The following is a 13,049-nucleotide window of genomic DNA, read 5'->3' as shown; positions in this document are numbered from 1 at the left end:
CCCTATGGTGCTGTGCCTCCCATGCCTGAACTGTAGCACTGGCTGGCACGTCACAGGTTCAAGGCCAGATAGACAAACACTGGCAAACACTCAGTTACAATGGTCCACCTGAGGTTATTAGTCTGACCGATCGCCTGAGGTGGACGTCCACACTGGCTTCATGCCTTCCTGCTTTTTATGCTTCACAGAGCCAGACGAAGACAAGCTTTACCATACACCTCTCTCACACAGCTTTACCATACACCTCTCTCACACAGCTTTACCATACACCTCTCTCACACAGCTTTACCATACACCTCTCTCACACAGCTTTACCATACACCTCTCTCACACAGCTTTACCATACACCTCTCTCACACAGCTTTACCATACACCTCTCTCACACAGCTTTACCATACACCTCTCTCACACAGCTTTACCATACACCTCTCTCACACAGCTTTACCATACACCTTTGACACTCTTGTTCCAAACGCCTCTCTGTGAACCGCTTAGAAGGACGCTTGCTCCTCAGGTGCACGCCAGGTGGCTGTCCTTGCCCTCCCATTGCATTCCTGAAGACTGTGGGCAGCCGTGGCCAAGTGGTGATGGAGATGGGCTTTAGACCAGAGGGTTGCAGGTTCGAATCCCACCCTTGTACCTCTCCCTGTCTCACTGTATGGCGGAGGTGGCCTGGAAGAAGGAGCACTAACCCCACACTGCTCCAGGGCCTGTAACCAATACCCTGTACTTACAATAACTGCAGGTCACTTTGGATAAAAGCATCAGCTAAGTGTGATGTTATGTAATGTGAAGACTCCTTCTTCTGCTTCTTCCTGAGCTGTGTTGTGTTAACTTTGTTCTTTTGTGAACTTCTTAGAATCGAATCCAAAGCTTTACGAGCCTGTTGCCTGTGTGAGATGAGATGTGAAGTGATGTTATCTCTATCAGTGTGTATTGACTTCCTACATCCATGTGATGGAAAGTGATATATAGGCTATTACCCATACGTAACAGTGTACATTGGATTCTTCCACTTCGTTTTCCCCATGAAGTGAGCCAATCTGTATCTCTGTATTGTTAGTTTGCTGTTGCTCACTCCTGCTTGCGTTTCACTCATGGAGCCTTGAACCCCTGGAGCAGTGTGGGGTCAGGTCCCTAGCTCGAGGGCACTTCAGCCATGGACTGAGTTGTAGCGAGGTAAGGGTGGGATTCGAACCAGCAACCCTCTGATCTAATGCCCGTTTAGCCTTATCCATTAGGCAATGTCTGCCTTCTGATGTTACGGTCTGTTGCAGGTTTCTCAATAGTGCGCTCTGGTTCCAGTCTAGTCTGTAGCAGGTGTACCAATGGTCTGTGGTCTGTGGTCTGTAACCGACTGCTTTCACAATAGATTTGGGTCCATTGCACAGGGAAGGCAGAGTAGGCTGGCGGAAGGCAGCTTAGTACAGAGGTGGCCAAAGTAAAAGTAGAAGTACATTTATAATAACAACAACAACAATAATAATAATAATAATAATAATAATAATAATAATAATAATAATGATAATAATAATACTGTTGTTTTATATAGCGCCTTTCAAAACACCCGCGGTCGCGGTCGCTCAGCATAATATCAGTATAAGTGTGTGTAAGTATGTAGGCGTGTGGGTATGAACACTAGAAGCCAAAAGCCTTCAATTATGGTGTAAGTAACACTGGAACATGATATTACATAGCGGTTACAGCAGTTACTCTATTGTACCCAATGAGGTGGTGGCTACTAGACATTGTTGTTAAAAGAAAACTAAAAGCCTAAAAAGAAAAACCCCAAATTTGATCCAACCAGCACAGAATCAGGGACATCACTAGGCCTATTGTAACTGCAGACCAGCTACTCAGGGAAGCTACTAAGGAAACTATGGCAGGCTTTGTTCATCACTTGCAATTTTATTGGTGGTGTCAATATTTTGATTTGCCATTCCAAATCTGGAATCCATACTGCAGGGCTATGGGCCCCTGGGCCAGACAACAAGAAAGGCCCCCCTCCATGCGCCCCTGGGCCAGACAACAAGAAAGGCCCCCCTCCATGCGCCCCTGGGCCAGACAACAAGAAAGCCCCCCTCCATGCGCCCCTGGCCAGACAAGAAGAAAGCCCCCCTCCATGGGCCCCTGGGCCAGACAACAAGAAAGCCCCCTTCCATGCGCCCCTGGGCCAGACAACAAGAAAGCCCCCTCCATGGGTGTTGAAAGTTTACAAAATTATTCCAGGTGTGAGAGTCTATGTTGTTGGTTTAGGGGGGTTGTCCCCCGAGAGAATTAAAAAATACAGTTGTTAAATGTGTGATTTTAATGCAATACGAGAATGCAGATATAGAGGCTTGGTCTTCAGCACAGTAGAGTAGCTGTTTTGTTTGTGAATTATGATGTGGAGTAAAGTGGGGTTCTATTGGCCGATTCCCAGCAGGAAGAAGCCAAGGTGAGGACCAGCCAACAACCAGCCTGTGCGTGCGTGCAGGCGTGTATGTGTGTGTGCGTGCATGTGTGTGTGTGTTTGTATGTTTCTGTCCGTTTGCGTGCACGTGTGCATGTCCATGAGTGTCCCGTGTATGTGTATGTGTGTGTGTGTGTGTGCATGTTGCGTGTGTGTGTGCATGCTTTTGTGTGTGTGTGTGTGTGTGTGTGTGTGTGTGTGTGTGTGTGTGTGTGTGTGTGTGCGCGTGTGCTTGCGTGCGTGTGTGTGCGTGTGTTTGCGTATATGTTTGTGCGTTTCTGGAGCCAGAGTTTGTTTTTTGGTCTCTTTTGTTTTATGTCTCTGTTGACAATAATTGTTGCTGGTGTTAATTTTTGGTCCATGAGATTATTTTTTTGTTCAGGAGATGTTTCATGAGTGTATACGCCTGACAAAGCGGTGATCGAAGCGTTGCTGTTTTAAAAGAATAAAGTTCATTTGTTTGGAGAGTATTTGGCAGGCTGTACTGCAGACCTCCCTTCTTATACGGTCTGACACTATTGTCTGGCACCTGCAGCAAGTGAATTGGGATGTGCGGACCCTACAGTACTCCAAACGGCATGATTGGCTTTTAAAAAGATTTTATTACAGAATTCATGTGGTTAATACACATAGCCCACTGGGGGCTGATTTTAAAAAGAAAAATCAAATAAATAAATAAAAGAGGAGAAAAAAAGGAACAACGGTACATCAATACATTCCATCATACTACATTTACAGGCACCCCAAAATCAGAGCCTAAAATCAAGCTCTTCACCTCTGACTGTACACAAGGCTCTATTTTGGCACCATATGCCCTCAAAAGAAACAAGATCTTTCATTTCCTTGTAAAACGGCATGATTGAGATGTGTGCACCCAACAGTACTCCAAAAGGCATGATTGAGATGTGTGCACCCAACAGTACTCCAAAAGGCATGATTGAGATGTGTGCACCCAACTCAAAACGGCATGATTGTAGCATGAGGTACTCAGTGGACAGGCAGAGCGTATTTAATACGTGTAAAAAGAGAGAAAAGTCCGCTGTCGTCTGAAGAAGGGTTTCTACCCGAAACGTCAAGGAAAAATAAAAAACAAGTGGGAGCCAAAAATCCTGGTTGCAGCGGACTCTTCTCGCTTTTTATCTGGCTATTTCAGGGGTTCCCAACCTTTTCCAACTTGGGGCCCACTTAAAATTTTCATGAATGTCCAGGGCCCACAATCTGACCCAATAAATAATAAAACTCAAATAAATCAACAAAATAACAAAAAATAAATTAACAAATAAATTAACAAAAATATGATTTTGATTTTTATGTAATATGGTGAAGGTGTACATTTCACCCAAAGGGTTCAGGGTTTCACCAAAATAATCTTCCGGGAGGCAGGTGGTTAGAGTTGAAAATAGAAAGTTGTCTTTATTTACAATAAATATTAAAATAAATGAAAGACAAGACAAGTGAAAGACCGAGGGTATTAGTCTCTTCGTTTCAATTTCGTACAGTGGGCCCCCACTACCACAATTAACTAGGTGACCCCCCCCCAACTATAGCCCAGCCTATAGTGAAAACACTGCACTCAGATGAAACCACAAATCGACTACCGAACTACGGTTTTGTAGTACACACAGCAAACTCACAGCAAACTCACAGCAAACCAAACATGCGCTTTGTTCACACGCCAGTAACTCGTGAAACACAAATGGACCTTGCTGTAGGCACAATTGAAAGGCGGTTGTACACGTCACTATACCCAGAGCCTCGGTTTAAACAGAAAACAAAATGAGGAAAAATAAAATAAAACATGAAGTACACTTGGCCACAAACAGGTTAAAACTCACACGGCTTGGAGGCGTGCTTACAGGGGACTGAACTGCGCGTAAAGCGACAGTAAATGACTGGCATACGCCGAGAGGGGAAAGAGGCGGCACAACACTCAAGCAGGTGCCGCTGGAATAAAACCACACACATACTGTCAATACACACACAATGAAATAACATGAATACAAGTGACATTTGAAAGAGGTGCAAAGTGATTTAGCAATCTGTACCTGTTACAAGGGACCGTAGCACGCTGTGGATACAGGCACGTCCAGGGCTGGACTGGGATCTGAAAAGGGCCCGGGCAATTTTTGACTCCTGAGGGCCCAGTGCCTCTATCGGTATATCGGTATCGGTATCGGTATATGATGATATTGTCTCGGCGTATATACAGACATATAATGTATGTATAATGTATAGGGGTGGTTGACGTTTAAGGGCGTAACGCAAAAAAAAAAAAAAAGTTTTTCAAATTCCTGAAAAAAATGATGGATAAAAATTGGAAAAAAATAGAAAAAATAAAGCACTTAGTGGTAAGTGGAATTTCACCTTATTTTTGCCATTTTTGGGAAAATGTGTCCTGCATCAACACATAGCATAGGCATGTCACACCGCAGGAAAATGGAGTCACACCACAGGGAATTCACTGCATTATGGCCATTTTAATCCTTTTGTATACATGACTGACATCTGAGCTCATGCTAACTTGATAATGATATTGTGTTTAATCTTAATATGTGTTTTCATTAATAAAAAAAACTTTTTTCCTCCTATAAGAGCAGTCACACCACAGGACACCATAAAATGAACCTAAGCATTGCGTGACAGAAAGATTGCAATATGAAGACATATTAAGAGGTTAAGAGTCACCTTAAACTTCCACAGCACTCTCCAATTACTGAGGTACTGACTGGTTAGGAGCCAGTCTTTAAGACCCTTGTAGTTGACCTTGCAGCTGCCCATTCACAAACATTGACATACATGTCACCCACAGGACGCAATTTGTGTTACGAAATTGAACTTGTAGTTAATATTACTGTCTTGAGTTTTTTCCACATTCACATATCTTAATCTAAAGTTAAGATTTATGCAATCATGCCAAATGCTTCATACATTATTCAAAATGTTGTTGGTTAATTTATATATATATTATTATATATTGTTTCATTAATGTTACAGTCACACCGCAGGAAATTTGACATATAAACCTTTACATAAATCTTAACAAAAATGTTTCTTCTCATCTAAGACTAATATGAAACATAATGTACCACATCTTCTTTCATTGACATTTGTTTTTTAAAGGAAAATAACAGTTTTGTAGGTTTTTAACCAATGTTACGAAAAAACAAGGCGTCACGTCTCCCACCCATAGGGCTTTATATGGTGGTCATGTTTTTGTTACACAGAAGATATTCTTGCCCACTGGACCTGGGCTGAAAGGAAGAAAAAAGCTGCTGTGCACCATGTTCCCTTCATACTGCTTCTGAAGTTCTGAGAAGCCTATGTTTGAGGGTAGGAGATAGAGAGAGGAGGACAACTAACTTTATTTTCCTGATTATGAGCCCTGGCCAGTGAATCTCAATATAAAAAAGTATCCATACCATTTTTCTAAAGCAAAAACTGAAAATTGGTCCCACAGACCCAAACACACTAAGAGTGGAGTGTCAAAGCAAAGGCTTTCAAAGCAATATATAAGCAATATAATACACCAAATCTAATAATGATAATAAAATCTCGTAAAAATAATAATTTCCTTGGTTGAATGTCAAATTGCTCCAGTTCATACAGTCAGTGAGCCTGCTTACTAAATTACATGTTAACAACACGCCCCTAAACCAAAAGTTGTTATCTAGGCATGAACTGTAATGCAGCTTGAGACTCATCAAAAGAGGCTCAGATTGTCAACGTCTGACAAGTGGGGTTTTTTTCGGGCACTCACCATTTTTTCACCACAGCAAAACCAAGTCTACACACTGCAATGCCAACAACAACACAAATACCCTAGCTAAAGCGTTCACAGCAGGTCCAGTGGCACGGCTGGTCGGCGTCTTACTTATCCAAGAGGCAGATAATACTCAGATGTCTTGATAATTACGTGACATGACATTAGGGGGAAAATAAAAAAAATGCATTTTGTATAAAATCATAGGTGCACAACACGGCGACAAGCAGAATAGTAAAAAAAAACATATTGTAGGGTTTGGGAAAGGGCGGGGATGCGCCATTGCGACGTAATTAACATGCTATTACAAGACACAGTACACATGTCGTCCGTGTGACAGCCGACACATTAAAAGAAATGGCTACAAGAAGTTCATGAAAATAAATCTACATATTTGTTACTGATTTGAGCGAAAGAAGAGGGACGACAACTTAAGTTTCATGCGGCAAAACCCCGAAGTCAGCTAGATCTAGGCTAGAGTAGAGGACAGGGCACGACGCATAGCCTAACTACACAGCACACATCACGGCCTTGTGACAACAAGACAAATGAAAGATTTCTATGCTGGCATTACACCATTACAAGAGAAGGGAAGGGAAAGGCATCAAAATGAGTACATGTTTGCGAGTGATTTGATGAAGTCAGGATGACAACTTGGTCTCAGTCAAGAGAAACGAAACAAGCAGCGCATAGTTATCACCAGACGGTAGGCAATGGGTAATAGAGGTAGCCAAACTTGGCTACACTGCATTAGCTAGCTGGATGGTGTGCTCCATCTGCGTGAGAGCCAGGTTAGTGCTGGGGTGAAGACTAACCTCAATATCCCTGAGTCACATCTCGTCTCCCGTCTCCTCATCCTTTCTTCCCCTGCTCGAACCCTCTCCTACACCTACACCTCCTCCTCTTCATTATCCAGCACCACCTGTCCGCTCGCGGCCCCAGTGTCCCAACCTATCGAGCCGTCCAGCAGTGGTTCCCCAATCCCCATCTCCGACGGGCCGAACCACATTAGCTCGAGCTTGTGTTTTTAGTTTTAAACAACTTGTCAGTGATTTATCACATTTTGCCGCGTCCAATTTCGGGCATGCGTTATCTTTTCTTGCGCTTGTCATATAGCGACTCTTCTTTCTCCATTTTGCGTCCTATCATCCACCAGAGTTTTAAGCCAAGTGGTCAACTACATTTGATTTGATGATTAGTTTTGTCAAGTGGGGGTCTGTAGGGAGGGGTGGGCCCTAGAGAACCGAAGTGTTTCATTGGACTAGCCCAATGTGCATTAGAAGAAGCATCAAATGGGCGCCGATGTGTCATTTTTTGCAGGTGTAGACAATAAAAAATAATTGATAGATATTTTTATTATTATTTCGGGCCCTGGGAGGGCCCGAGACGCGCGAGGGCCCACCGGGATATGCCCGGTACGCCAGATGGCCAGTCCAGCCCTGGGCACGTCAACCCAGCGCGCAATCACTCTCCTGTTTTAAATACAAATGTGGACGTTAGTTGCGCTACAATCACTCGCAAATGGTAAGGGGGAACTCAGTACATCTCGTAAAACAACTACCTGTTGCCGACTCGTTTGCCGAAGCTGGCATCACATTCACACAGGGGCAGGAGGCACTGTGAGGTGCCTTGGGGAGGATAGGCCGACAGCTTCGCTTTACGCTCTCCTTCGGAGCTACGAAGTGAGGGTCACAATTTCTTCTAGCTTTTGTGGAACTTCCTACGCACGGCAAGGGCATCTATGCCCACTTTTAGTTTCTGTGCAAATTACTTCGAAGCCTTAAGCCACGAGTCGGCCAGTTAAGCCCTCCATCAAACTACCCTGTAGCCATCGGCTACAGCTCGCGCATCCTCTGGCGCGCCGTGTAAGATCCACACTGAAGCCATTTCTCGGCTCTCTTTATCTTACACCTGTGCTCCTAGGTTCCGGTTTCAGGAACGCTGTCAATTAAAATCAGTGCTCCCTCCGCTGGGAGGGAGTGCGTGTGTGCGTCAACGTGTGTATGTGTGTGCATTAACACGTGTAGGCCATTGTAAGCATCACCATAAAAACAATAAACACTACATCCGGTCACATTTAGGAAATTATTTCAAGGCCCACATGGAATACCTTCAGGGCTCATCGGTGGGCCCTGGCCCACAGTTTGAGAATTGATGTGCTATTTATTGGTCCTACTTCCCGGTCAGACGCTTGGATGTGCGAGCTCTTACCTTCAACTAGAGAGTATTTAATAGCCACAGTACAGAGTAAGAATTCATTCTTCTTTCTGTGCTATTAATACACTGCAGTCTTCTTAGGACGTTCCACAAACAGTTTAACTTTGTAGTTTCTGTTAAAAAACACATTTGTTTAGAGCCTTTATGTTTTAACTGTCACCAAAATAATCTGTTACTGAAGGCTCTCTGTCATGTCATAGCAATGTTGTTACAATGAAGTTGAAGCTTCTCAGCGTGAGTGAGCAAGCCTGCTGACGGGTCTATCTGCACAAAGAGGCTACGTTTGTGAAATGATCATTGTTTCAGGATTTTTTTGGCAGCTCTTGTATTAAAATGCAGAGGGAACGTATTATATGAAAGTGAGTTAAACTTTAATTGCTCTTGTTACAAAGACAACAATCAAACTATCTGAACACTCCACAGAGTGTCAGGCAGCACAATCCCACTGCCACCTACCTGTGAACCTGTTCTAACTTAACCCCGCGTTAACCCCTCCCCCCCAGCCTCTTCACTTCACTAAGCTTGTTTGTGTGTCCTGCATAGTCAACAGGAGGTAAACACAAGCCTTGTTGTTGTTGTTGTTGTTGTGGTTGTTTGCTTTGTTTTGTTTTGTTTGTTTGTTTGTGGTCGGACCATTAAAATTTAAACATCTCTGTGGATTTTCAGGGAGTTTATTCCACCTGTGGTATCAGTGGTATCCAACGGCGTTTAATGGAACTCATTACAAACACACTCATCAGAGGACTATAAAGGGTTAATGAGAGCATGGCTGGATTGGTCATTTGACAGACAGGGCATTCGCCCAATGGCCTGTTGAGGATTTTGTCTTGGCCCTCCCCTCAGTGGTATCAGCCCTCATACCGCTCAAGATAGTAGTCTACATTAATAAACATAGATATTAATAAAGAATTTTGGCTGTTAGGGTCAAAATAGTTCATATTAGATGACTACAATTTTGTCAAAGGGTTCATCGTCTCTCTCTGTCAGTGTCTGCTAGACTGGTATTTGGCTAAAGAATGCCTGGGTGGATTTTTCAGCCCAGTCCAGCGCCGCATGAGAGGTTGGTTAGAGTCAGGATCTGGCTAAGTGGATAGCTTATGCTAATGGACAGGAGACTTGTGGAGAAGAGCCTCTCCATAGTCATCATGACCGCTTCATCACTTCATTGGGGTTTTCAATTTGTTTGTTTTTTTGGGAGGAAGTTTACTGATTTCTATGTGTATGTTGTGTGAAAGGCTGTATTTGTCTGAATATCTGTCTGTCTGACTGTCTGTCTATTTGGCTGTGTCTGTCTGTATCTGTCTGTCTGAACGTCTGTCTGTCACTCGTATGCCAGGCCACCTTCAGTCAAACAGTGTCTGTCTGCTTACATTTCTGACTTTCTGCCTGCCTAACTGTCTGTCTGTCTGTCTGTCTGTACCTATTTGGCTGTCTGTCCACTTATGTATGTTGCCCACCTCTCTCCACGTGTTGACGAGGTCTCCTAGACCAGTGTTTCCCAACCTTTTTCTTAAGGGACCCATGTTTTTACTATTGTAAGCTTTGGTGACCCAACCACGCGAGCGCCCGCACGAGACGGAGTCACAAGATGCCCTCCATTTCCTGCGAAAACTTATTTTAGTTATTTTATTGCTCAATTCGTCTTTGGTCAAATATAGAATAAATGTTTAATGTAGCACTTACAATTTGTTGCGTCCATGCATTTATTAGTTATGCTTTGTCTTTTATTCAACATAGGCTATATATATTTGAAACGAAACCCCTTAAAATCAAGAGGGCTCCGCGACCCCCTGTGGATCTTTGGCGACCCATAAGGGGGGTCCCGACCCATAGGTTGGGAAACACTGCCATAGACCTTTCCCTATCAGAGAAGTTGCCAAAAGGGGGCACTGTTGAGGCTCACATGACTGACTGCAAGACCTACCTTAGAGGCTTAGACATCCAAAATTGCAGCCCGGTGAAAGGTAGTCAGATAGTGACGAGTTGGGATGACGCACTATCTCTCTCATCCTGCTCACCTCTGCCTTCTAGAATCTAGAGTAGACCATCTACTTGTCTATCTATCGATCGATCGATCTGTCTGTCTGTCTGTCTGTCTGTCTGTCTGTCTGTCTGTCTGTCTGTCTGTCTATTCATACTCATACTCTCCTCTCCTCTTCCCTTTACAGGCCACTTTGCAGGCGATGCACCTGACTCGTCTAAATCACACCACAAGGGCCCCGAGTGATATCTATCTATCTATCTATCTATCTATCTATCTATCTATCTATCTATCTATCTATCTATCTATCTATCTATCTATCTATCTATCTATCTATTCCTTATATTCTCCTCTCCTCTTCCCTTTACAGGCCACTTTGCAGGCGATGCACCTGACTCGTCTAAATCACACCACAAGGGCCCCGAGTGATATCTATCTATCTATTTATCTATCTTTACAGGCCACTCTGCAGGCTATGCACTTCACCCGTCTGCATCACGCCACGCGGGCCCCGAGTGCCGCCAGCCACGGCCAGCACCGCAAGGACAGCGAGGTCTGGCAGCTGTACCGGGCGCGGCACGGACACGGCCCGGGCGCGGGGGGCGTCAACGGGGGAGATGTCTGCCCCAAGGCCAACAGGTTTCTTTTTTCTTCTTTTTTTAATTCTTAATTTTGTTTGCTTATTTGTTTGATGTTTTTCTTGCTGTTGTTTTGGGGGCATTTTAGACTTTTATTTAGACAGGATAGTTGAAGATGAATACAGTTATTGTTGACCTGTTGTTGTTGTTACAGTAATCTAACTCTTAAGCACATTGAGCTAACCTGGTTCTCACGCGATGGTTCTTACCAACCATCTGGAGCATTGTCAACCACTTAGCTCTGGAAAGGCGCAGGTGTGTTCAAAACAGCTAGAACCTGATTGGAGAATTCACATGGCATCGCGTACTACTTCAACCACTTACTTCTATATACCCCCCTAAACATATATGGCCGCGATTCTAACTGGACAGGCTGTGAAATATCTGATTCCGTTCGGGCTCGATTTCCAGAATGTGTTATTATACTAGTCGAGCACTTTTATTCATCCCGAAGTTGTCTGACAGCTTACATAAATACTAGAAATACAAAAATACACACAACAAAAACTATAGGGTGAATTCAGGTGAATTGGGCCACTTATTCACTTATATGCAAAAAAGCGGCCCAATTTACCTTACAGTATTTCTCAATTGGTTTTGTACATTTCTCACAACAGAATAATCATTCTCAAAAGTTCTTGTTCAATTGTGACTTCCTGCTGTTATCTGTGCACATGGTAAAATACGTTTCTCATAGTTTTCAGCATTTAGCAAATGCTTTCATCACCATGCAGATGGTTGTGTACAATTCTCAGCTTTTTCGTACATTATCAATTGCTTTTGTCATATCACTCAAAAAGCATTGTCACTGAATACACAAAACTATCTCAACCCCCAAAACATTTAGGCCCTATGTCATAGTATAAGTCTTGACATGCAAAATGATTTACCAAGCTGTCATAATGTGATAAGCACTGTATAATTTCCACTGGATTTTTATCTATAAATGTGATCTGAATTGGTAAATTGCTCACATGTAAATATTGACTCTCTCTAATCGAAGGCAATAGAAGGGATAGAGATAACAGGCATGCAATACAACAATAGGCACTGTACTGCATTATATTACTCTATGCCTCATGTGCCCTTTATAATTACGCTCCACGCAAAATTACAATATTTCCCTAGAATTTCACAAGACAGTAAGTGCACTTTATACAGTATCAGTGTATTGTTTCAAATTTATTTTGCTTTACAGTTCTACATTTTTTTCACATGGGCTTGCAAGACAAGTAAAAAAGGGATGGTAGAGGGCGCATTTTGACACCTCAAACAGAGTTTGCTATTTTTCCTATTTTGCAATGAGAAAACCTGTCAATAAATAGGTCATAGTCTAAATGTATATCTAGGACAATCTTATCTGATCAATGTAATATAAAGTCGAATTTACAACATTTCCCATCCAATTTAAACAACATTTTTGCTTCAGAAAAGATCCTCAAGAGTGTACTATTCAATTGACAACATGACAAATCGATTTGACTAACTTGTCCATACACGGACCACACTATGACACAATGACTAACCATTCTGCTGGCACTGATACGTTCATTGACACAAAAACTTGGGTTTTGAGCAAGAGACTTGGTTTTGCAGGTCATCCACGGTGTTTTGCCATTTGTTAAAGCTGTTTTGAGAATGAATATTATGTTTTGCAAATTGCGAGAGAGATTCGAGAAATGTACAAAACCAATTGAGAAATACTGTAATTCACCCTACACATTACTGCACAATTAGCATATTGCACACAGTTGCGTGCAATCAGACTTCTAGCAGTTCACACAAAGTTGTTATTTGTCCACAATATTTATATATTTATTATTTGTCCACAATAAATAAATACAAATAATTGAAGTAATAACTGTATTTGTATAGCACTATATCATACAAGGCATGCAGCTCAGAGTGCTTAACAAATGGGGAAAAACATCAATGTTAAAGATGGAGTTAAAAAGAGAAGTAGAAAGGAGAGACAGAAACAAGAGAGAATAGCGTGAAGAC

The sequence above is a fragment of the Engraulis encrasicolus genome, chromosome 12 (genome assembly GCF_034702125.1).
Source record: "Engraulis encrasicolus isolate BLACKSEA-1 chromosome 12, IST_EnEncr_1.0, whole genome shotgun sequence".
Taxonomy (NCBI): domain Eukaryota; kingdom Metazoa; phylum Chordata; class Actinopteri; order Clupeiformes; family Engraulidae; genus Engraulis; species Engraulis encrasicolus.
This window is presented reverse-complemented; position numbering follows the sequence as displayed.